Raw genomic sequence first — 25,254 nt, 5'->3', positions numbered from 1 at the left:
ATGCTCAACAACAAGCACACATAATCTGATCTCTGTTTCCTCAGGGTCAATGAAAGGTACATGTTAGTACATCTCAAAAGAACAAGTGACTAATATCTATCTAAATTAAGTATAATTTTTAGTAACCTTTATGCACCTCTAATGGGCTATAACATGTCCTGACACCAAGGAGAAAAGAAGAAAGTATAAAAATCTTACTCATTTGGTAAGGAAAACAAGAAAGCAACAGTAAAATTCACAGAATGGTTTAAGGCAGAAGCAGAATTGTAACACAAACACCAGAGGAAAGTACATCAGAAGAGGTTATTCTTCCAAAGATGCTAATATAGCACTTCCTCTCTGAGTCGGTTGATGGGAACTCCACTTCAGAGGCCAAGCCAATGAAATAAATGCTTCCACTGTGGAACTTAGGGAACTAAGAGTCCCTCAGATCTACAAACCATCAGCTAAGTGGATGCAAATGTGTTTACAGCCTTCCATCTTTGAAGCTACAATATTATGAAATGTTTACAGTGTTAGGCCCCATTATAAAAATTCATTCCTTTGGAGAGGAAGTCAATTAAAGACAGCCACTGCAGAGATACTAGAGAATAGGTTACCCAAGATCAAAGTCTTGGGAAACCCATGGTGTAAAACCAAAGATCTCTGACAATTTTGCAAGAACTATAAGATTATTAGCCTCCCAAGAATTTTCATTCTGGAAAGCTTGTTTTCATCATTGGACTTTCTATGATGTTCATAGTTTCATGATTAGAGTCATAACATGTGACAGATGGCTTTGCCCATATGATGCCAAAGAATGTATGAAAAACAAGAGTTGGCTTACTGTGGCATTCGTGCTGCTGATTCTTTTAAAACTTCACCTCTTTCAAAATCTTTAAATAGTTTTTTACCTAGATGAGCGACTGATGCTGGGTCAAATTCGCCAAAAAAATCATTGCCGTAAGCTTTTGATTTTCTATTTTCCTTCCCCAGGAATTATGGTTTATAAAGACAAACCAGGACTCAGCAAAGGGAAAGGCAAGCTAAAATTCAATCCAATAGAGAAACTGACAACACTCTGCTCATGGTAGGCCAAATTTGTGAAAGGTTCATATTGCAAAAACTTCAAATCCTTGTTTCTGTTCCACCTAAGTCTTCTCAAGGGGGAAAAAAACACAGTAAGAAAAGAAAAAGAAAAAAGCAGAGAAAATTCTATCTAGAAAATACACTTCCTAAACTATGAATATTTTTTCCATTTTCAATGTAAGGAATTATTGCTTTTCCAGGAAACCGAAAGAAAACACAGAAGAAAAAGGAAGTCCCTTGAACCCTGTAGGTATTAAAATAGAATCTCAGTCTTTGTGACGGGGGAAGGGCAGTGATGCCAGTTATTACATGGCAGGCTCGGCAATGTCCCCTAATGACAAAAATGCCAGGTAAGGTGACCATGTTTTCAGCGAGTCAGCATCTTCCCTCTACTCTGGGAGATAAAAGTATCTCCAGATTATTACTTTGTGAGAACAAGGATCAGAATCAAAACAACCAATATTCAGAGTACAACACTTAAAGCAAGGCCAGGTCAGTAATTCCTTACATTTTCTCCGGTGCCAAAGTACTCCTTAAGGAATTTCAGGTTTTGAGAAATCTTGCACTTAACAATAATTTTCCAACATTTAAGACATACGACGATTTAAGCCAGGCAGAATTTCCGATCCTGGCATAAGATAACCAATATTAATAGTTTTACTCTTTTTAATTCTAGGCAAAGACAAAGGAATATCCTGGTAAAGCTGTGTAAATTTATGATGAATAAATATTTGGTTTCCATTCACTTTTTTAAAATATTGACAATAAATCTTGATCTCCTCCTGCTATTATGGCACTGAAGGAATTCTGGAATGGATGCAGTCTCCTGCCTCCCTGGCACCTCTCAGATCTGTGTCCAGCTCACAATCGCCACATCTGGCCCTTCTGAATCCCACACTGTCACATCCCAGCGCCCCCTCCCTTCAGGGCTAAGGTCTAACTCCAGGCAGGCAACAGCAGCCCCAGCCCCCCACCCACATCTGATGCCTGCTTTGCTCTCCAGCCCCATCACCCCACACACTGTGTCCTTCAAAATCACCCATAGTTCTTCACAGGCCATGCCATTCTGTCATATTTGCTCAAGACACCTTTCTCCCACCTTGTCCACCCAGGAAATCCTTATATATCTTTTAGGTATTAGCACTGACACACCGATAAAATTAAGTAGTTACCTCAGGAGACAGGTCAGAGCAGATTTCCATTTTTATTTTATGTCATATGGTATTTACATAATTTAAGGATCAAAGGCCGTCCACTTTAAGAAACTTCACCCTCTTTCTCCCCACTAAGACAAAAATGACTTGGATATTACTAATAACATATTTTAATGTAATATAAAACCTATTATACTGCATGACATTTATGGGTTTGCAAGTCTATCTCTTCCTCTAAGCCCCTTGATGGCAAGGATCATGACTGATTCATCCCATTCTTTCTCAAACCCAACACAGTGACCCAAACACACAAGGTGCTCAACAGATGTCTGTTTAATAAACCAGTGAATAGTCTCTGAGAACCTAGGTTGATCCCTTCATTACTGCTGCCTATCACTGGGATACCCCAGGCAACTCACTTAGGCTCCCTAGGCCCTGGTATCCTGTCTCACAAGGTTTTTGTGGGCCTCAAATGAGATGACCCACCAGGAAGCACTTCATAAACTCCAAAGGTAAAACACCAGCCTTCTATGTCCTTGTTATTATGAGGTGTGCTGAGGAAGGATAGGAAGTATCACCATCAATGGGAACAGCGGCTGCATGGAGGGTGAGTGGCATGACAGGGAAACGTGCAGATGGAATCCTGGTGAACCTGAAGAAGGATGCCGGGGCATGTCCCATCCAGTCCACCTTCAAACTCTATTTCCAACTCTCCTCCGCCCTGCACCCCGCCCCCACGTGCCTTTGCTCCCACTGCTGCAGTTGCCTCTAGGGGTCTTCCTGTTTCCACTCTTGCTCTCCAACCTGTTCCCCACAGCGAGATCGCTGATTCACATAAATCCAATCCCATTACCTTCTTGCTTAGAATCATTTAAGAGTGTCCTGTTGTGCAGAGAATGAAATCTGGCAGCCATCCTCCATGGCCCTGCATGCTCTGGACCCCCAAGTCTTCACCCTGATTTTAGGAAACCTCGCACCTCCCCCTGCCTTGTTCATCACACTCCCATTGGAGTCCATGCTGTCAGGGCTCAGTACCTGGCCTGCCGAGCTGCTTGCTGCTTCCAGACTCTGCATGAGCTCTTCCCTCTGCCCCAAACACTCTTACCCTGGCTCCTCTTTCTTTAGGAACCTTCTCAAATATCACCTCCTTAAGAGGTCTTCCCTCACCATTGAAGTCAACCCTCTGTTATTCTTTCACACTGTGTCCAGTTTATTTCATCTCTACCACTAATAACCACCTGTATACTTTTGTTTACTTGCTGTCCTTCTCTCTAGAGAGCTACAGGAAAAGTTACTTCACAAATTTTTCTCTGCTTGGAGATAATATACATAAGGCGTCAATAAGTGTATCTGGCAGGGCAGGCATTATATAAGTGTTCATTATTACTGTTTCGAATATTATTACTCAATTATGAGTCCCAGAGGAGGGAGCTGACCCAATGTCCAGTTGAATGGTAGGAGGTCACAGATCACCAAACAGTCAACAAAGGAACAGCCAAGGATGCTCAAGGCCCTCCAGCCCGGGTGAGTTCCTGGAGGCAGGACTGTCTTTGCGCTCTGCAGCCCCTCCCTCCCAGCACCCAGGACAGGACTCAGGCTCGAGCCTGTGGTGTCATCCCCCACAGGCATAGCCTGGCAGCTCCTGAGGGTTCTGAGACATGAGAAGCTCTTGACAGCTCCTGGAGTGTGACAACAGTGGAAATCTTCTAGCGCTGATGGGCAGATTTCAAAGCCTGTTTCTAAAAATGGCTGTTAATAGGGTTTTTTTCCCCCACACCATCTATATTTATACCTGTCTTATCAGGGGGCAATGGCATTGCTGTTCACTGTTCTGTGACCTGAAGTGATTTCCCCAGGTAAAACAAATAATTATGGGGTGGGAAAGACCAAAAATAGAAGAGATAACAAAGGGAGAGTGTGATATGAGGGCAAAGCTCTCTGTCAAATGCTTTGTCTTCATGACCGTATTACTACAGAAAAAGACACAAAACCTGAAATGAAGGTGGGAGTCAGGAGCAGGTCTACTCTTCAGAAATGGACACCCAACATATGTCCATGTTCAATATTAAAGCAATCCCTTTCTATGGAGAGACACAAAGGCATAGTCAATGAGGCTGACTCAGGCACTATTTTAGGAGGGCAGACAAAGTGCTACCTTTCAAAGGCAGCATGTCTAAGGGACAGACACCATCCAAAAAGGGCCAGAGCCACCCTCCTGAACTCAGTCCCTGGGCAGAACATCCAGCCCCTCTGGGCCTTTGAAACCTTAACTGTAAAATCATGCTAATGTGTTACCTGCTCCGAGATGCAGGGCTAGAGAAGATGACCTATTAATAGTCTTTTGGGGGATGTTCATCCTGAGTTCTAACAGATGCTCATGTAAAATGTTTTTAGGCAAGTATTTATTAATGACCCACAGCAGAGTATATGGAGACTGTAGAACTCTCTTAAACTCTGTCCATTTTGGCTGCCAGCTCGGTAGAGTGGGCCATGCCCGATTTAGCTGGATTTGAAGCAACATTTTAATTTCTATGCTCAACCACCATAGCAGACTTATGAGACTGAGAGTGTTACAGACAGAGACCAATGGACTGGGAGATAAACAGATCTGCTAAATTTGGATTTGTTTTTAAGAGTTCATTTTTAAAAGCTTGGTTAAAATGTGCCAAATGTTCTGAGAAAATCATAAGATTCCTGCAGGGTATGATGGTGGCCACTCCCTTCCACCCCAGTCTCAACTTCCAAAAGTACAAGCTCCTCACATGGCTCTCGAGTTTTCTGCTGCTAGAGACATTTTTATTTAAGTTTCTTTTTTTATCTAGACAAACATCTAGACCATCCAATTTAAGCTCTGTCAAGCACAGAGAAATTATCATAATGTCTCCACCCAAGCTGCCTCTTTACCTCTCTTACCGCCTCTCTTACCAAACCTCTGCCCAAATCAGATATGTCTATGCCAATGGAAAATGAATTTGGATCTCTTGGCTTTCCCTTCTCCCTCAGAATGGATTCTCTAAGAGGGCAGGTCCACAGTCTATGGTGTGATGCCTTGTGTTAGGAATGGAGCAGAAGCTTTAGAGACGTGGATTAACTGAGAATTAACTAAGCACTTACAATGTGCTTGACATGTATTATTTCACTTAATCATTAGAATACCCTGTGAAGTAGGTATATTTTATTATCATCTCCCTTCCCAGATGAGAAAGTGAGGCTTAGAGAAATGAAGTGGCATTCCCAAGATCCCCAAATCTAGTGAATGACAGAGTTGGAACTACAACCTTGGTTTTTTTTCTGACTCTGAATCCCAGACTGTAGACTGTGTACTATGCTGCATACTATCTGGTCCAGGCCAAGCCCCTGGGAGGCCACAGACAATCCATTTCAGCTGACTACTTTCCCTCAGCCTCCAAAATCCTTTAACCTGTTGTTAGTTTTAGCAGGTCTAAATCTAATGTCTTTAAAGCAGTTTCAAGGATGAGAATGAATAATTTCATTATAGAGGTGCTGTTCTTTAGAGGAAGTGTATCCGGCATAGCATCAGAGCAGATGACTCTCTTAAAGAAATGGATTCCCAAAATGCATATGACCAGAATAAAACATTTCTGCTGGCTTTCAAAATCCTCCAAGTCCCATGGAGAGATCTAAATATGATTTATATGGCCACCATCTTTAAAAAATTTTTTGGAATATTTATTTATTTTTGAAGGAGAGAGAGAGACAGATCATGAGCAGGGGAGGAGCAGAGAGAAAGGTAGACACAGAATCCAAAGTGAGCTTCAGACTCTGAGCTGTCAGCACAGAGCCTGACACGGGGCTCAAACTCACATACTATGAGAGCATGACCTAAGCCAAAGTTGGATGCCTAACCGACTTAGCCACCCAGGCACCCTTGTCACAGTATTTTTAGAAGAGCTAGCAGACAGGATTGTACACTATCAGTATTCACCATAGTGGTTTCTGATCTGTCCAGGAGAGAATGTGAAAGAGATTCATGTAGTTAATGATTGTTGAGGGTACTACAAAGCATTGTAGCTGGCCATGTGATGCCACAGACATGGTCCCGGCTCTGTGGATGATATCAAGATGGAGACAATCACGCATACTATAAATGTATACTGAGGACAAATGTGGAAAAAAGCCATAACTGCATAAGCTAAATGCCAAAGGAGTGTAAAGGATGAATGAGTCCCTTCCATGTGGCATTATTAAGGAAGGCAGTGTGGTGGAGGTAACCCTGGAGAGCACAAGTACCCATGTGCCTCTCATTACATTGACCTACTGAATTCAACTTCCTGCTTACTAACTGGTCCTGCCATCACCCCTCTTACACTGTAAGCTCTCTGAAGGCAAAAGAAGGTTGTATTTACCTTGGATTTCCACTGCCTAAAAAATATATTGAGCAAATGTTGCTTGAATAAATTTGATACACAAACGAGTCTTTGGGAGAATAACACACACTTAAAGAGTAAAGAGAAGGCATCCAGTGATCTTTAAAGTTCCCTCCAAACTCTTGGAGAGTCTGATCTAACAGAGCCAGTGGAGGTGGTATCAGTCCATTAGGGGTTCCACGAGAGGGAATGCCCTATCAGTACCTGGCAAGACCCCAGAGCATTAGACTGCATGGTGCCAGCCTTAGGTGAGAGGGCACATGCAGACCGGAAGTGGCTGTGCAACATGAGGATGGGGTGGTTGGCGGAGGATGCAGAACTATAACCAGACAGCCTGGGTTCAAGACCCAGCTCTGCCACTATAACCTGCATGACCTTGGGCAAGTTATCTAACTCAGCCAACCTCCTTGTGCCTCTGTTTCCTCATCTGTAATATAACAGTGTACTTTACAAGGTTGTGGTATTATATGAGATGAGTTGATGCATTAAAACTGCTTAGAACAGTTCTGGGCACACTGTATGCCCTAAAAAACGCTAGCTCATATAATTGTTTCTTGAATCCCCTCCACAAGGCACTCCACGATGAAAGGAAATTCAGTACAGTAGGAATCTGGCTTGGAAAATTCAACACGTCCTTCCAAAACCAGAGAAAGAGGGAATAGAGGCTGTCTAGTGTAAGTGGAGATCCAGCTCCACCTTATACAATGAAGGCATTCGGCTCCCTTTCTTTCTTCTGCTGGGAAAGTCATGGGACATCTCAGCAACTCAGGAGGGATGTGAACTTGTGCAGACAGTGGCTCCCTCCTTTTGTTTTCTGAAAGAGCAAAACAAAACAAAGGGCCCAGCAGGGTCTGCCCTCTCCAGAGTTCCACACCTTAGGGGAGTACCTTTTAGGACCAAGTGTGCTGTGGGCTTCATGCAGCTCTACTACCCAACAACAGTGCAGAACCCAGACAAAATGCTTTTAAAAAAATAATATTCTCAAGCTGCTAATCATTCAATTCAATTCTATAGTCCCTCCAGCTTTCAATAAAACTTTTAAAAGCAAATGCAGCTTTGATTTTCTCTTATTCAAGTTCCTCTAAGCTGACGATCTTTCCATCAAATAGCCCTCTCCTCAAATGACTGGGTACATTTTACTCTTTACTCTGTCCCTTTTGGTCAGAACTCTGTTTTTAGCAGGCTGCCAGGCAACCATTTGGGTACAGAATGAATGCATGCTTTTAACCGCTGACCTTAGCTCCCCAACAGTAGGGTATCCCTCAGATTTTCATCACACCGTCATAGAGCATCTTTTGTGCTCTGCATCAGAGAGGCAGTCAGACATCACCCCAAAGGATTTCCCAATGTACTTTCCACACATCAAAGTGAAGTTCTGCAAGCAGACTAGAGTCCATGTCCTTGCAAACAAAAGTGCTGCACATTAGTGATCCCTCTGCAACGGCCATAGGAATGAAAGGCATTTTTTGCCACAAAACGGGCATCTGGAAAGCAGAGGGTAGATAATAAAAGAAACCTTTGGTAGACATGGCAAAAATGCAAAGTAAAATAAAGCTGTAACCCCAGAACCTACAAAGGTCCAAGGGGACCAAGAGAAACTATAAACAGGGAGACTAGAGATGAACGTGGAAATGTATCCACAGACACTCCACACAGACAGCCCAGAGTTGGACTGGCTGAGATGCCAGCTGGTCTGAGTCTGAGCCAGACAACATTTATGTATGAGACGTGCCCTCCAGCGTCACTATTTCCATGATCTAGATATTGCTGTTTATAATCATTTTTAGAACAGGTGGCAGGGTTCCTATGTTGACATTTTATTACATGAAACTAAACATATTGCCTCTAGAAGGTAACTAATGAGTAGGCAAACCTTGCAATAAGACTATTTTTACAGAGATTTCCACAGAATAAGAATGCCACTCCTGTGTTAGAGATGGGCCATAGTGATAGTGGCCCATAGAGATGGCCGTAGTGAACCACATTCCAGACAGAGGTAATCCTGGGCATATACCCACTACACAGGGATAGAGGCACCAGGGTGAAAGATGGGGTCTTTAGTGGAAAGGGAAGTAAGAGGAAGGAATCTCAGCAGATGTGTCTCTGAATGATTCACTCATCCAATAACTGAGCACTCAGTATGGGCCAGACACTGTTCTGAGTACCTTGGATACATCAATGATCAAATAAGACAAAAATGCCTGTCTCAACAGAGCTTATGTTATAGTAGGGAAATACAAACAATAAACTAGAGATGTATTAGGTGAGGTAATGACAGAGTACATTGGGAAATATCAAACACTATGGGAGGAAAGTAGACCATGTTCAGGAGGACCAGGAAAACTGAAGGACATTCACAACTGCATCTGGTGGGGCTGAGTAGCTCTGACTACAAAGGGGAGATGGCTTGAAGAATGCAAGGGTGTTGGCCATGTGGCTATGGAGGGGACATGTGTTCACAGAAGGGGGATTAGCCACTGCAAAGAGTAACAGCCAGGAGGCCAGCTGGTTTGAGCAGTGAGTGAGGCTGAAGAGTAGCAAAGATGAAGTCAGAGAGGGTCAAATCAGCCAAGGTGTTCTAAGGACTCACTTTGTGGGATTTGAGCAGAAAAGTGATGTGACCAGACAGTTTTAAAAGGATCACACTGGCTGTTGGGTATGGAGTAAACAAGAAGAGCTCAGGTGGTAGCAAGGACACCAATTATGAGCCTGCAGCTTATCCAGCCAAGGAATGTTGGTGACTTAGGTCAGGGTGGGACCCATGGTAAGCAGGGATTGGATTCCAGATGTAGTCCAAAAATAGTCCAACAGAACTATTTGGTTGACTGGATGGGCAGTCTGAAAGAAAAGAGAGTGGTTGAGGATGTGTGCCAGGTTTCAGTCTCCCAATATGGGGTTAAGAATCAGAAGGAAAAAAACTGGAAGGTAGTAGACAAATGAGGAGGCTCCCACAAAATCTAGACATGAGATGATAGACTGAAGAGGGCTGGTGGTAGTAAGGATGTTGAGAAACTAATGGATGTTAAAGGTTGGGGTAAAAGTGACAGTAAAAAAGTGAAAGTTTCAGATAAGCATTTTGTGGCAGTTTCCCCAATATCCATTCTCTCTTTCCTTAATGGTGTAGCTGCATATATGGATGCCTGGCTGAAGATTACGTTTCCCAGGTTCCGTTGCAGCTAGCTGTAGCTTATGACCAAGTTCTGGCTAGTTGAACGTGAGTGGAAATGATTTATTCCATGCTCAATCTGTGACCTTAAAAGACATTTCTCCTTCCCTCTGCCTTCTGGAAGAAACTGATGGCAGAGGCCAGAGCAGCCATCATGGACCATGAAAGGTAAGATGTACACTGAAGATAGAGAACAACAAAATTAAGCCACACACCAACCTGCAATTGTCTATCGTGACTTGTGGATAAGAGAGACACACCCTTCTATCTTATTTAAGCCTCTGTATTGTGTTTGTTTTGTTACAACTGTCTAATCTTTAGCCAAACTAATACGGGTTCTGTTAGCCATTCCAAGCACAAAGCCCGAACAGCAAATGTTTTCAATCCCATGAAGCCAGAATGGTATTCAACAAGGTGGGATTTAATTCCAACCTGCCTCTGCTTGTTTGTTCTTAAAATATTGGAATGATAGTTGAGCTTCACTGCCCTGAGTCACTGCACAAGAAGCTCAAGTGTAGAGTGAACTGCCACTAATGGAAATGGTGTTGACTTCCTAACCTACTGCTTCTCTGTCAGTCAGGGGTGACCAAGTCAACATCCTGTCCAAAGCAGAGGTCTCACAAAGACACATGATGTTGTCTGCTTTGGGGGCAGAAAACAGCATCACCAACAAGCTTCTAAATCTCCATACCAGCCAGACATCATCTCCTGATTGATCAGCAAGACAAGTATGGCACCGGCTCCCCTCATGCAAAGGGGACAAGATCAAGTTCTAAGCTGGCACCAAATACAAACATATAGTTTAAACAAAGGCAAATCCTAGCTATGTGAGAATCTAATGACTCACCACTGGAAACAAGAGATTCAGCTGCAATGCTGCACTGCTGGCCACCGAACATTTACACAGTCACTAACCTACATGCATCAGGTCCACGTAGGAAGGCAGTAACCTGCATACACCTTCAGTGAAATGCCCTTAAGCCTGGGGAGGGAAGGGTCAGTAGGTATACTTCCTCCAAACAGGCCATTGGTAGGCATTTCTCCAGGCAAGGAGAGCATTAGGCTACCTTTAAAGTAGCAGCACTAGGATTAATAAAGTTGAGAGGAAAGGGATCACAACTCCACTGAGGTCATTTAAAGAGCATCTATTCATTGAGCATCTCAAGTTAGACACAGAGAACACTATGTGACAAAACAGAGCCTGTCTGCATGGTGCTCAGGGTCTAGTGTGGAAGACACACCCATCAGCCATTATCAAAGGGTGCTCAGTGACAAAAGGAAACAAACACAGAAAGATAAGCCAAAAGCAGGGACTCAAATCTAGTTTGAGGAGTAGGGAATAGGAAGGCCCTCCCCAAAAGAGGGTATAAGTACAGGTGAGGTCAGACATGTTCTGAAGGCCCACTTGCTACCTGAACAGAATGGGGATGATAACCTGCCCATGAAGATAGCCCTATAAATAGGGGTTGATAGTTGCCTATTTAATGTAAGTAAAATATCTTGTACCTTTTATAGGGTATCTTGTAATATGTATCAAATATCTGCCCTGTTGCCACAGTCAACATGGGTAATAGAAAAGGTCCTTATGAGCNTACTTAACAAAAAAAAAAAAAAAAAAAAAAAAAGGAGAGAGAGAGAGAGAGAGAATTCAGGGTTACCACGGAGGAGGAGGAGCTAACCAAATCCGGAATGGTATTACCAAACCTCACGGGTTATTGATGCCAACGTAATGCACATGACCATGTGCATTAATAACTATTGTTGTTCGCTAATAAAAATGTAAAGAATTGTTTAATAAACTCAGCATAATAAACAGAAAAAAAAAAAGAAGAGGTCCTTATGTAAATCTTAGAAGAAAGGTATAATGGTAGTAAAACAGGAAACAGAAATTGATGTACCATTGAATTTGCATCACTGAGAAAACCTAGACTCCAGTAGGGAACTCAGAACCATCTAGTTCTAATTCTGTCATTATTAGGAATATGCCTAAATCAGCCAAAGCAGATGTCAGTGAGAACTATCATCGCTATTCAGTGGACTGAAAATCAGGAGGTAGGCTGCTTCTGTCCACTTCTGCAAACAGTGACAGTCTCTCTGGGGTTACCTTCTCTGCTTGTCCCTTCATCTGAAACTGAGGTGCTGAATGAGAATAGTGATTTTCAAAAATTTTTTCTTTACAACAATCCATAGTGAAATTCAGCATTTCACATGAAGACTTAGTACTTTTTTTGTGTGAAATTTAATGCATTTGCTGTTTTTCTATTCTATTCTAACCCATTTCTTTAAAATAAAAATTCTGGTTAGACCCACTAAGCTTAACTTAATGTTCCAAAATCTGTGACCTGTAATCTGAAAACTCGCAGACTAAGTCATCTCTAAGGTCCCCTCCACTCCCTGGAAAGTGTCAACATGATCATCGAATATTTCAGTTCTTTCAGTTTGCAAAATGATTTCACAGGCAGCTCCCATGATCCTCAAAGCAGCGGTGCGAGCTGGGCAGAGGGGCTCATGAACTCATCCCAGATCACACAGTGAGATTAGGACAGATCTGGAATCAGACCCAGTCATATCAGAACAGCAGTGAGGCTCGGCCCATTCAGCAGCTCTTCTTCTCCCAGAGAATTCCATCTCCCGACAATGTGCTGCCCTCAAGCTTCTTCAGTGCTTCTCCTGACATATCTAAACTGGGATGCAAATCTAGCAAACACATTCCCTATGCTATAGTCTACCTCCTTATGACTTATTTATTTTATAACTGGAGTTTGCACCTCTTAACCTCCTTTACCTATTTCACCCATCCCCCACACCCCTCACCTCCGGCAACAACCACACTTGAAACTAATAGAGTATTATATGTCAACTATACTTCAATTAAAAAAAAAAGTGAAAAATTTAAAAAAATCTCATAAATACATTCCAAGAATGTAATGCTAATTTTCATGTTTGTGTCCTTGCTAGATCTTTCAGGAAACACCCCCTGCAAGCCACAAATGCATGAAACTCAGCCCCTGCCCTGGAGGAGCTCACAGATTAGCAAAAAACAAAATCCACCCACAGACCCGCCCACTAAACCCGGTTCCCTTCCAAGCTGCCTTCCTCTTATTTTCTCAGTGATAACCCCAGTTGTTTTGTTTAAGTCAGCAAGGCTCCCCATCTGGCTGATGGAAAGTGCACGCTTCAAGCCTTCCCTGGAGACTGTCGGAGGGCCCGGAGTGCCTGAGGTCAGCAGGACTAGCTAGGAGGGGCACTGCAGGGGGAAGTGAAGGGCGTCAGCAGCAGCGCCCTGCAGTGCCTTTCCTTCCACTGCTGCCCCTCCCACCGTCCCAAGGGTGAATGGGGGATGCCAACAGACGCCTCCTGCATCACCCCAGACACCCTCCTCACGCCAGGCCAGCATCACGTGACTTCAAGGATATACAAAAAGCTTAAATATTATGAAAGAGTCAGGTCCCCTAGCTTTATGGACAGCGTCTCATTTATATTATTTAGGAGAAAAAAAATTATATCAGGGATAACGGGAGTGCTTTTAGGGAACCATGAACACCTAGGGCTAAAAAAGAAGACATTTAAGACTGACTTTCTTCCTTCTTTCCTTCCTTCCTTCCTTCCACATTCACAAAGCAGTAAGTGCTGACTGATAATATGCTAGTACTTCTAAGGCACGTATGGCCAAAACATTTGGAGTCTGTGGTGGGAATTTACTGTTTTGTTTTCCAGCACCAACCCCTCCTTTGTCTGATGACAGTGCACAGATTTACTGTGGAGAAGCCACATTCCCTTACTCAAAAACACCTGGTATGAGTGGCACTCCCTTAAACTCTATCTTTAATTCCAGGCGTGAATCCTGACCGGCTTAAGTTATGGCAGTCAGTTTGAGAATAGGAAAGGAATTCAGAGTTGATGAGACAGAACTCTTTCCTTGAGGCTTCAGAGAAAGTATCCTTCTCTACCAGGAGAAAGTGTCTTTCTACCCCTGGACCATATGGCACGAGAAAAGGAGACAGGAGATTATGGCAGCACTGAGGCTAAAGACTCCTCTGGAAGAAGCCTGAGGATAAAGCTGACATTGCAGAAGTAGAGAGCCAGAGAGCACCTGCACCCTTAGAGATGCCAGCTGGACTGCTTGGTCAAGCCTTGCCTGCAACCCTTCCTCTAGATATTTAGGTAAAGAAGGCTTTTGTTGTTTAAGCCAGTTTGAGTTGACTTTTTTTTTAACACTTGCTACCAAAGTAATTAAAATTCGTAAAACACCTTAAATATCCCAAAGTAGTAATATACAAAGGACTTAAGGTTTCTTTTGCAAGAGGCAAAGTGGTGTGATAGGGAAAGACTGAGAGATTTTTTTTTCGTAGTTTCTATTAAGTCTGCAGGAAAGAAACCCAATATTTAGCGTCTGTATAATTGTTCCTATTTCTCAAAAACTCCTTTCCACATGTATCTCCCCACCTGAATTTTACAATCCGGAGTCAAAGAAATTGTTAGAAATGCTTATTTTGTATAATTCCTTATCAAGTGCTTTATATAGTTTAAAATATCGTTTCAAATTCAGTAAGTAACTTAATTGTCACAATAACCAAATGAGGTAGGAATGGTGGTCTCATACTACCATTTTAAGCAGCGGAAAGTTGAACCTCGTAGACAGTAAATGAGATGCCCAAGTTAATCTGAGGAGATGTGGGGAGACAGGCCTCAAACCCAAATGTCTTGCTTCCAGGGTGTTAGCACCAGTGATACTAAACTTGACTTCCAGAAACAAATGTGTGCTCTTAAGCACCACGCTCTGGATTCCAGAAGCAGAACCAGAACTGACTAGCTGGTGACCTTGAGCTACCTCCCTCTGGTTTGTTTCCTCATCCGTCAAAGGAGAGGTTTGAGTTTGGCTCTCTGATGCCCCATCAAGGTCTAAGACCTCTTTAATTCTAGACTTTATTTCCACTCTCAAATTAACCTTTTCCTCAGAATAATAATTACAACCTTAGCCGACATTTGTTCTCACTGGGTGTCAGGCACGGTGCTAAGAATTCTGCCTCCATTTTCTCTTTAAATCTCACAACACGCAGGAGACAACTGTATCTCATTTACGGATAAGAAAACGTAAACCTGACAAAGGTTAAATGAACTGCCCAAGACCAACAGAATTAGTAAGCTTCAGAGGAAGATCTGACCCCAGGTTGTACCGGCCATGAGGACATTAACCCAGCCTTTATTGTTCTTGTAGAAGAAATAAGGTCCCCTGCATGACTGGTCACCTCCTTCCCCGCAGGGAAGGGGTGGGGTGGGAGAGCCAAACCGAGTTACACCAAGCCTCTGCAAGGCAAAAATGGAAAACCGCCGGAAGGGCGCCTGGGAAGATCCAACCCGGACCCAGGGGGCGGGGCGCCCCTCCCCGCCAGCCTCAGAATAGCAGCTTGGGCCACCCTACCCTCCGGGACCGTTACCTTGTTGAGATGCGGGTTCCTGGTAACATCGTATCCGCGCTTCTTCAGAGGCACCAGGCGCGGCNCGCCGGCCGGGCGCCCCTGCCCAGCGCGGCGCCCATGGTCCTTGCGCAGACCTGGCACCAGGGAGAAACCAAGGTCAGGGGCGCCTGACAGCCAACCAGGAACCACGCGTGCCGCAGGGCACTGAGTCTGAGCCGGGGCTGCTCCTNNCCCCGCGCCGAACCTCCAGCCTCGCTCAGTGGCTTTGCCTCGATCCCCTCATTCCCCAGCCCACCTGTGCTGCGCCCAAAGCTGATGTCGCAGGCGGAGCAATTTCCTGCGGTCCGGTGTTCCCCTCCTGCCAATGGCTGGATCTCACCCGCAGCCGCGAGAGCGCGAGGCTCCTGCGTTCTGGAAAGAGGTTCCTGAACCTTTGTTCGCAATGCGGGGCTTTCCCTGAGGACGCGCGTGGAGCGCCTCGTAATCGTGTGCACGTGCCTCCCCAGTGCCTAAATGAAGCTCAGATTGCCTCCAGAGCCGCATCATCTTGCCTAATGAGCCGCTCCATCTTGACAAACTGAACGCCGAGAGTGGAGGTAGCGTTTAGGGATTAACGTACCCTCTACTCTCTCACCTTTTCAGGGAGGCCCTGGCTTTGGGATTCAAAGTAGAAACCTTCAGACACTCAGTGCTCAGGGTTGCTTTGCGCTGCTCAGTACAAAAGCCATTAGCCACATGCGGTTCCATAAATTTAAATAAATTAATTTAAATGACATAAAATTAAAAATCCAGTTCCTCAGTTACACTAGCCTGATTTCACTGGCACGCAGTAGCTGTGGGATGAGCGAGCACAGGTTTGGAACATTTACATCTTTGCAGGAGGTTCTGTTAGATGCTACTGATATAAGATCGGCAGCTACCAGTAGGGATCCTGGGTACCCTGTGGAGTCTATCATAGATTGCTGTGGACAGAGACCTTGAGGTGCATCTAGTCCTGAACTTAACTTTACATTCCTTTTTTTTTTTTAATATTTTTATTTATTTCTAGGAGAGAGAGAGAGAGACAGCATGAGCAGGGGAGGGTCAGAGAGAGAGGGAGACACAGACTCCGAAACAGGCTCCAGGCTCTGAGCCGGCAGTCAGCACAGAGCCCGACGCGGGGCTCGAACCCACGAACCGCGAGATCATGACCTAAGCGAAAGTCGGACGCTCAACCGACTAAGCCACCCAGGCGCCCCTAGATTCCTTTTAAAGCAAACATTTCATCGTATGTAGAATAAAATTCAAACTCTGTGATGTCTGTGGGTTATCCCACAGCCGGGATCTTGCATACTTCTTCAGGCTCATCCTACTCCAATCTCCCTCTCACTGCACTGTGGCCACACTTGCTCCTTTTTGTGCTCAGAGCCCCCACCCCCACCCCCCGCACCCAATCCCTTCCCACCTCAGGGCCTTTGTATTTACTATTACCTCTACTTACAGTGTTCATTCTCTCAGGTCCCCACTAAATTGTCAACTTAAATCCCTTTTTCCACTTCATCTGATGTCAGCCTCCACTATATAGTGAAGGGTTTTTCCCTTCCATTGCCACAGCCGGTAATTAGCTCATTTCTCTCTTTATTTATCTCCACCTAGAATGTAAGCTTCTTGAGGAAGTCCCTTTGCTTGCAAACCCCTGTATCTTCACTGCACAGCTTGACTGCCCAATAAATAGGTGGGTGAATGAAGGAAAGTGACAGCCACTTTCATAAAGACTGGACTGGAAAGGAGACTGAAGGAGATTATTCCTGAGGGAGAGAACAGGATCCTGACTCCAGGCAGGGGCCACAGCAGACACCGTGAACTCTGGAACTATACGTTTACATAAGCCTATAAATGATCTTTAAAAAAAAAGAATTTTGTTTGGTTGCAACCAAGAGCATGAATTGATACTTTCCTCTCAAAACTGTTTTTATAGTTGGGCATCTTCCCACCAGTCAACAAATACCTCAAGGGAGTAGATTGTGTGTGTGTGTGTTTCCATCTTTGGTTTCTGACACATAGCAAATCCTCAAAAACTGTTTGTTGAATGAATCTGCCTTTGCTTGATACAATGACCTTTCTCCCTCCTGGAGGACATTTAATAGGTAACCTCAGTCATTTGAAACTTTGCTGGAAACCAGGATGGAAAAACAAAGGTTTCCAAACAAGCCAATAATAATTCTTATATAATGTCTTCACTGAAGCATTCACAGTTTACATATGAGAGTTTCTCACATGTGCCCATCTGCAGCCTCTCTTTTCTTAACTCTGACATAATTCTGGCAATATCGTTTTTCTTTTGTGCACATGTGATCTTTGGCACAGTAAAGGAGAGGCACTAGCAGCAGAAGGCAGTAGCAAGGGGAAATGACTGCTCCACAGAGCTGTCTAGAGGCCCAGGTTCTCTCACCATGGGTTGTCCACTCTCCCCAGAAGCACTGACACCACATCAGTGCCCCAGCCAGGGTAGAGGGGGAGAGAGGAAGTGAAGGGCACTCCTTTAGGGAAGTGATGTGTGTAAGTTGCCCATATTACTTGTACTCACGTTCTATTGGTGAAAACTAAGTCACAGTCACATTAAACTATAGGAGAGCCTGGAAAATACTATCTGTAGTGGGAAAGGCATATATTCTACCACTAGGAAGAAGGGGAAAATGGATTCCTGGGGACTAAAATCTACAAGTCTAGATATAATACTTTTATATTAAAGTGCTTGGCATGGAGGAGATACTCCGAAACTATTAGCTATTATTATTGGCATCCATGGTGGTGTCCATCTCTGGTTTCATGACAACTTCTTTACTTTTAGAGCTGAACATAAGATTATAGAGACCAGGTTCAGAGCCATGGAAACTTTCCAGAACTCCTTCTAATTCCCTACAACTCTGAGTTCCCCAGCTAGCCAGCCCTGTGGTCAGGTCCAGCACTAGATAGACCTAACACCTAACGTGTATCCATAATTTGTCTTGGCCACCCTCCGTTCACATCCCATTACTGACTTCTCCCATGGTTGTGGTACTGTTTCCTGGGGTGGCTGGAAAGGAATGCTATTCCCGTCCTCCCTGGCCAGTTTCCATATTCACAGTGCACTGAGTACCTTGGCTTTTTCATTCTGGTTACAGAAATTTCATAGCTATCTGTTGCCCCACTAGATTGAGTTCCTTGAGGACTGGAACCACCGTTTGCAATTCTTTGCATGCCCAATACCTGGGACAGTGCCTGGCACCAAGAATGCACTCCATTTGTTTAACTAAATAAAATTGATATGAATCAGATTTGTGCCTAAGCTTCCAAGGAGTTGAACTTGATTGAAACCAAATTTGGTTCATTCATCATAGTAGCTTGAAATTAGAGTTTTAGTTCAGTCAGCTATCTCGAAACTAGACCATTTGTCTTTTGTAAGCAGATTTTAAGGTCTCTACATATGGGTTTAAAAAACTGGAGGTGTGTTAAAAATGAATTTTCAGCTAATTCTCTTGCTTCACAGATGTGTACTGTTCTACACAACATTTCATGTTCATGATTGCCCTAAAAGAACTCTTTAATTCACATTGCTGCTAGTAATATTTGGAGATACTTCAACTCTACTGTTTATGCCAAAGGAGAATGGTGAGGAATATTTATGTCCTTGTCCTCAGACTCACCGCTCTGAACACATGCCCTGTACTCTGGGACTTTGCTCACGTAGTTTCCTCTGCTTCCAGCACTTGCCATTTAGAGCCCCATCCTTCTTCCCCAACTCTCCCCAATACCACATCCTCCAGCAGGTAAATCTTCCCAGATCCCTCAGCCTGTAGGGCTGTGCTCTCTCCCATATGCTCCCCAAATTCCGTTATTTGCATCTGTCCTATTACACCTTTACAGTCAGTCTCTCTGTGAAGCAATTTGCTTATGTGCCTGTCTTCTCTGAGCCTCAAAGGGGCTCAGAGAAGTAAAAGCAATAGCTTTGAGTTCAGACAGCCTTGACTTCAACCATTTTATGAGACCTCTGTAAGCCCTATCATCTTCATGAATAAACCTTCATCCTTCATGAATAATATTACTTCCCACACTGGTTGTTGTTGGATTAATGTATTTGTTTTTTAAAAGCATATTATAATGCACTTCCCACATGCCAGGCACTGTTCTGGAGGTTTACAAATATCAACTCATGCAATCTCATAATATTCTAATGAAATACTGAGCTTGTTATTAAGCTATTTTGCTCAGCTCCAGATCTACCTTTTTATCCTCCGGTTTACAGCTGGTGTGTGGACTATGCAAATCAGTTCTACTTTGGCAGCGAGTTTCCTATTAATTTCTGCCAATAGGGGGCACTCAAGGGAGATGGAAGGCCAGAGAGGGGGTATTTCCTCCGTTTCCAGNCACCCAGCATCAGCGGATGGTCAGCCTCCGCCATTCTCCCACATTCTGAACCAGCCTTACAGGCTGTCCTGGCCTCTTCCCTTTGTTCCTCTAGCCTCAGAGGTGGGAGCTGCTTGCTGTGGTTACCTTCTGTGGTTGCCTCAAAACTCCCTTCTCATTCAGCCTCCTAGCATTTGTCAAACCAGTTCTTTCTGTCAAATTCTTTTTGTTGAGCTACACTTACTGTCAGCTGGTCTTCCTGCCTTGACCCTGCCTGATACGGGTTGGTACAATTATTATCTCCATTTTATAGATGAGGAAACAAAACCTGAAGAAGTGAAATAACTCACCAAAGTGGAGCAGGATTTAACCCAGGCTGTGGAGACCAGGGCGCTTCCCAGGACACTAAGGGCTTATATTTGGGAAGCGCTTAGCCAGGCCTGGTACAGGTGAGCACTCAGTGTACTGCACACAGTCACCCAATCCCCAATTACCATCCTGATTGTTAACTCCTCAGCCTTGCATCTTACACAACACCTAGCACAGGCTTGTGTGCCATAAAGGCCCCTTGGACCGAACCTGACTCCCAAGTAAGGAAGGACAAAGTGGCACAGAAGGCTTGAGCTGGAAAAGGATGTGGAGGTAAGAGGGGCCTTCGAGCCTCCCCCCTCCTTCCTTTGGAGCTGTTTCCAAGGTAACTGGTTCTCCGTCTTCTTTCTCCTCCCTCCACCTCCCTGCCACCCTCCCCGTGTCTGATCAGAAGGGAATAAACAGTTCCCTGACGTTCTGAAAATGCCACAAGGGGAAATGAAACAGTAATTTTGTTGGGTAACAGAAGAAAACATGTTTCTTATTTTTCTATTGCGCTGCATTCTATATCCCTATTCTTCTGTTGTATTGCCATAATTTTAATACCTAATTTTAACAAGAAAAGGCTATCTTTGAAGTAACCACATTTTTAATAGTGGTGGCCACCAGACTCCATTATCCCTGCAGACTGTTATCACAAAAACACTTTGAAATCCTTGTTTATAAACCCGTTCAGGCTTCTACTCAAGTACTTGTGGTACCAAACATAATTGTTTCCAGAGAGAAGGATAGTTGCATTTCTTTCTCATCAGACTCTCTGCCTGATTCTCAGTTACTTCTGTACTAACCCTCATCAAGTTCGTTTCTCTTCCTGGCCTGGCCTACGGGGTCTGCTCTTATTTTCATGGCTGGTTTGGGCCCAAACAATTCATAATCCATTTCATACACCCACCACTTCTGCCCTGAGACAGAAATTCCGAGAAGAAAACACCCATGATCAGACTAAGAAGGGAGTGAATGAATAATCGGCACTTCATGTGTCTTTTCTAGGCCTCCAGATTTCCCAGAGGTTGTTTTAAAAAATCTATTTTCTGCCCCTCTTGAAACGCTCTATTCAAGCGCTCAGTCCTCTGACAGCCGCCACGCCATCTCTCCATTCTGCTCCTGGCCCCTCGGCCTCCTCTCTCCTCACACAGAAGTTAGACAAAAAGGCAACTGTTCCAAAAAGGCAAGACGAGGAAACAAATTCACAGCAGCAGCTGCTGAGCTAAGCAGCTGATAAGGGGGAACAAATTTGTGCCCTGGGTGTTGTTTGGAGGTCAGGGCAGCCGCCCAGCGGGGTAAGCGGAGGGCGCTTTGTCCGCGGTGCGATCCGCCCATCTGGCCCATTCAGCGTCCCGGGCACCCCTGACCCCTGCCGCTCTGGCTCCTTGCTTCTTCAGCTCCCAGCTTGTTAAACTGTAATGAGCATGTCCTGCCGCTTCCTCGTTGACTTTGCCACCGTCTCGACCCACTTCCGTAATGGGGAAAAATGTTTCCCTCTGTTGACAGTTTTATTTCTCAGTGAGACAGAAATCATTGGCTTTCTGGAGGAATCCTGAGGATCGCTCTAGAGTTTGGGTCATTTTTTAATTTTGGGTTAAAGCCCGTTTTCTATAATTGGTGAGACTGACAGGCAATTCCTAGTGAACTTGGGTTCTCTTCAGCTCCTTATCACTTCAAGTAGTTTTTGTTTTCCCTTCTCTCAAGCTTTAACCACTCAACCCCTCCTCTCAGCTTGAATTCAGCCTCAAATCCCCCCTGTCCCATTCACTGGGCTTTGCCTCAGAGAGATTATAATTTGTTTCCTTTGTGGATTCACCAGCTAGAACTTTGGCTTGCACAGTTTATGACCGCGCTGGATTTATCTGTGTCATCCGGCAGCCCACAGAGCTGTGCTCACCGGGCTGTGAAACGGATGTGGATTCTCACCAAAAGGCCTGGGTTTCTCCCTCCAGGTCCCACAGATTGTTCCATGTGGAGCCCACTGGTTTTCAAGAATATGCGCTTCTCAGAGCAGGTGGATTTAATTCTCCTTTGCGTGTACTTGGGGCTTGGATTCAAATCTGAAAACTGGCTTATGAAAGGTATAGTGGAGACGGATCAGGCAGCATCCAGGTGATCTCGACTGGAGAGATGCCCTTTTGCTCTTCAGGCATCACAATTAGCTACACACTTTTTTATTTTTTTACACGCTTGGCCCTGATGATCAAAGTGGTTTTCAGATTGAGCTCCACTAACGTGTTATTTAACACTTTGCACAATTGAATAAGGGATATAAACCAAGGTCGCCATTTGGGGTTTTTCACCTCAGAGTTTTGCCAATATAAATTTCAAGTTCTTTGTATAGTAGCTGAGAGCTTTCTCTTTGCCCTCAGATACATCTGGGTTTGGATCCCTGCTCTGCCCTTTATTAGCTGTGTGATCCTGGGGGATTTACTTGTTCTTTCTGAACCTCAGTTTTCTTATCTATAAAATTAAGATGATAATAATAGTACTTAATTCATAAGGTGTTCATGAGGGTGAAATATCTGGTACATAGTAAATCTTCAACAAATATTAACTATGATTATTTCTATACTTCCTCTGTATTCCCACAGAGCAATTCTGGGCATGTAATAATTGCCAAATAAACATTGTTTAAATTGCACTTAACTGAATTTTCAAGAGTTCAGTTTTCAAAGGCTCAGTGTAAAATATTGGTATAGCTCTATGGCAGGTAGCCATGGAAGCTGAGTGGTAAGTTTTAGCTATATTTTAATTGTCACAGATGGAACACACACACACACACACACACACACACATGCACACAAGGGCATAAACCTTTTAGATACTTCATCAGGTTCTTTTAAAATGGGAGTTATGTGACTGTCCCCCAGGCCCCTCCTATCTCGTGTTGCTGCTGTGCTCCCTTGCACCACTGGCCTTTAGTTTGCAAACTCTGTTTCCCTCCATCTATCAGATGCCAGGATCTAAGCTCACTCAGACTTTGTGATATCTAAGAGTCTGCCCAGAAGAGAAGCAGGTTTTATAACCTGAGCTACACCCATGGCTCCTCCGTTCCCCTCTGCTCCCTAGGGCTGGAGCCACCTGCTCCAGTCCCCAGCACTGCTGGCACTCTGCTCAGATTCCCACTTAGTGGCACTGACCACTACAACTTCTGAAGTTCTCAGGGTGACTGCTTTCTCAGCCACGGCAACCTGAAAAATCTTTGCTATTTATCCTGTCTCTAAATTTCTGTGGTTCCCTGCTTTTTTTCTCTTACTGGACTCTTGATGATTTTTAAAAAAATGTTTTATTTATTTTTGAGAGAGAGAGGGAGAGAGAGAATGAGTGGAGGAGGGGCAGAGAGAGAGGGAGATAGAGGATACAAAGCAGGCTCCTCCCTGACAGCAGAGAGCTGATGCGGGGCTTGAACTCATGAACTGTGAGATCATAACCTGAGCTGAATTTGGATGCTCAACCGCCCTGAGCCGCCCAGATGCCCCTCTTGCTGAACTCTTTTAAAGAGCTTAGCTCTTGGGTACCTGGGTGGCTTAGTGGGTAAGTGTCTGACTTTGGCTCAGGTCATGACCTCATGGTTTGTGAGTTCAAGCCCTGCCATTGGGGTCTCTGTTGTCCGCACAGAGCCTACTTCAGATCTTCTGTCTCCTCTCTCTGCCCTTCCCCAACCTCATGCTCACGTGTGCGTGTGCGCTCTCTCTTTCTCAAGAATAAACGTTAAAAAAAAGAGCTTAGCTCTCTTGGTGGTGACAGGGGAAGGTAGAGATGAAGGTCTAGGATGCCTCTCGTTCTTTCAGATTTACCTGGCAGAATGGCATTGGCCCCCATGGGCTCGTGCTATAGCTCTGCCCTTCTCAGAGCACACAAATGTTCCTGGGGAAAGACAGGGGTGAAGTGGGTTCCAGGACAACCTGCACACTCAAAACCTCTGCTTCCTCCTGTCCGGCTTCTAATTCTAGCCTACCCTGCAGACGTTATTTGTCCAATGTGGTTTTTCTGGAGGAGAGGCACTTTCTCTGTCTAAAGTCAAACTTTGGTTGGCCTACCAGGTTCAAAAGACATATATTTCAGTCAATTGCAATGAGGCCAAAGTTTCTCCTCATGAGTCTCCAATGCCTCACACAAATCTGAGATGTGCCCAGACAGCGATGTAAATGTCTGAGCACCCTGGCACATTAAAGGCATCTGTCTGCCTGGAGCATGCCGGAAACCTCCAATGGAAGCCATGTGATTCAACAAAACTGCATTCCAACCCCAGCTCTTAACTCAGTTGAGATGCCCTGACACCTATCTTTAAAAACCTTTGCTTTAACAAGATGAATGTGACAGAAATGAAGGGAGCATTGGAGTTTTTTTATAAACTAGGAGAAGTACTGAAGTTGAGTTGAGGACTTTCTAAAACTTCTGGTAATTACAGATTATATGAAATTATATAATTCTAATGTTGGAAAGGACCTCAGAGATCATCCAGGTTTTATAACAAATGAGTGACAGTGCCAAGAATAGAAACTTTGTTCCCCAGAAAGAACTTTCTGGAAGAGAAAGACACTCAGCATCCAGGCAGCAGTGGGATTTCTAATGAAATGAAGGAAATTCTCTCCTTCGAGGAAGAAAACCATTCCTTATGATTAAAAAAGAATGATCACACTCAGCTGCATTATTTTTTCCTACTTTTTAGCTTTTGTCAAGCCTTGTGTTGCAGAAAGGTATTTTCTCCTTTATAAAAAGAAAGTGAGAGATTGGATTGATAAATGATCTACATGCTGAGCACTGGAGCTAGCATAGAGAGAAAATTCACAGAAGTTAGTGAACTCTGAGTTGGGATTTTTGATATAATCACAAATCCCATCTAGCTCTCATCAAGCCAAGATGAAAATCTTGGACAGAATAAGAAGTGATTGATACAATAGTCAAACTATGGAGACAGCCCAAATGCCCATAGACTGACAAATGGATAAAGAAGATGCAGTGTGGGGCGCCTGGGTGGCTTAGTCGGTTAAGCGTCCGACTTTCGCTTGGGTCATGATCTCGCGGTTCGTGGGTTCGAGCCCCGCGTCGGGCTCTGTGCTGACTGCCAGCTCAGAGCCTGGAGCCTGTTTCGGAGTCTGTGATCCCCTCTCTCTCTGACCCTCCCCTGCTCACGCTGTCTCTCTCTCTCTCCTAAGAAATAAATAAAACATTAAAAAAAAAAAAAAGAAGATGCAGTGTATATATACTATGGAATATTACTCAGCTATCAAAAAAATGAAATCTTGCCATTTGCAATGATGTAGATGGAGTTAGAATATATTATGCTAAGTGAAATAAGTCAATCAGAGAAAGACAAATACCATATGATTTCA

The 25,254-nt window shown here is 44.1% G+C and overlaps 1 protein-coding gene across 2 annotated transcripts in view; it reads right to left on the bottom strand.

Annotated features, from left to right (window-relative positions):
• Nucleotides 1-15,615, bottom strand: part of ME3 (malic enzyme 3) — a 192,504-nt gene extending 176,889 nt beyond the window's left edge. The window contains exon 1 of one of the 2 annotated variants that reach the window (XM_077778974.1): nt 15,492-15,615. The gene's annotated coding sequence lies outside the window, so the exon portion shown is untranslated. Of the gene's footprint in view, nt 1-15,214; nt 15,279-15,491 lie in introns of those variants that run through there. The other variant, XM_077778973.1, reaches the window with a different exon arrangement.
• Between the last annotated feature and the right edge of the window lie 9,639 nt (nt 15,616-25,254).

Source organism: Crocuta crocuta, unplaced genomic scaffold, assembly GCF_008692635.1.
Source record: "Crocuta crocuta isolate KB4526 unplaced genomic scaffold, BGI_CrCroc_1.0 scaffold148, whole genome shotgun sequence".
In the NCBI taxonomy this organism is placed as follows: domain Eukaryota; kingdom Metazoa; phylum Chordata; class Mammalia; order Carnivora; family Hyaenidae; genus Crocuta; species Crocuta crocuta.
The sequence above is the reverse complement of the archived record's forward strand: the minus strand, read 5'-3'. Positions and strand labels throughout refer to the sequence as shown.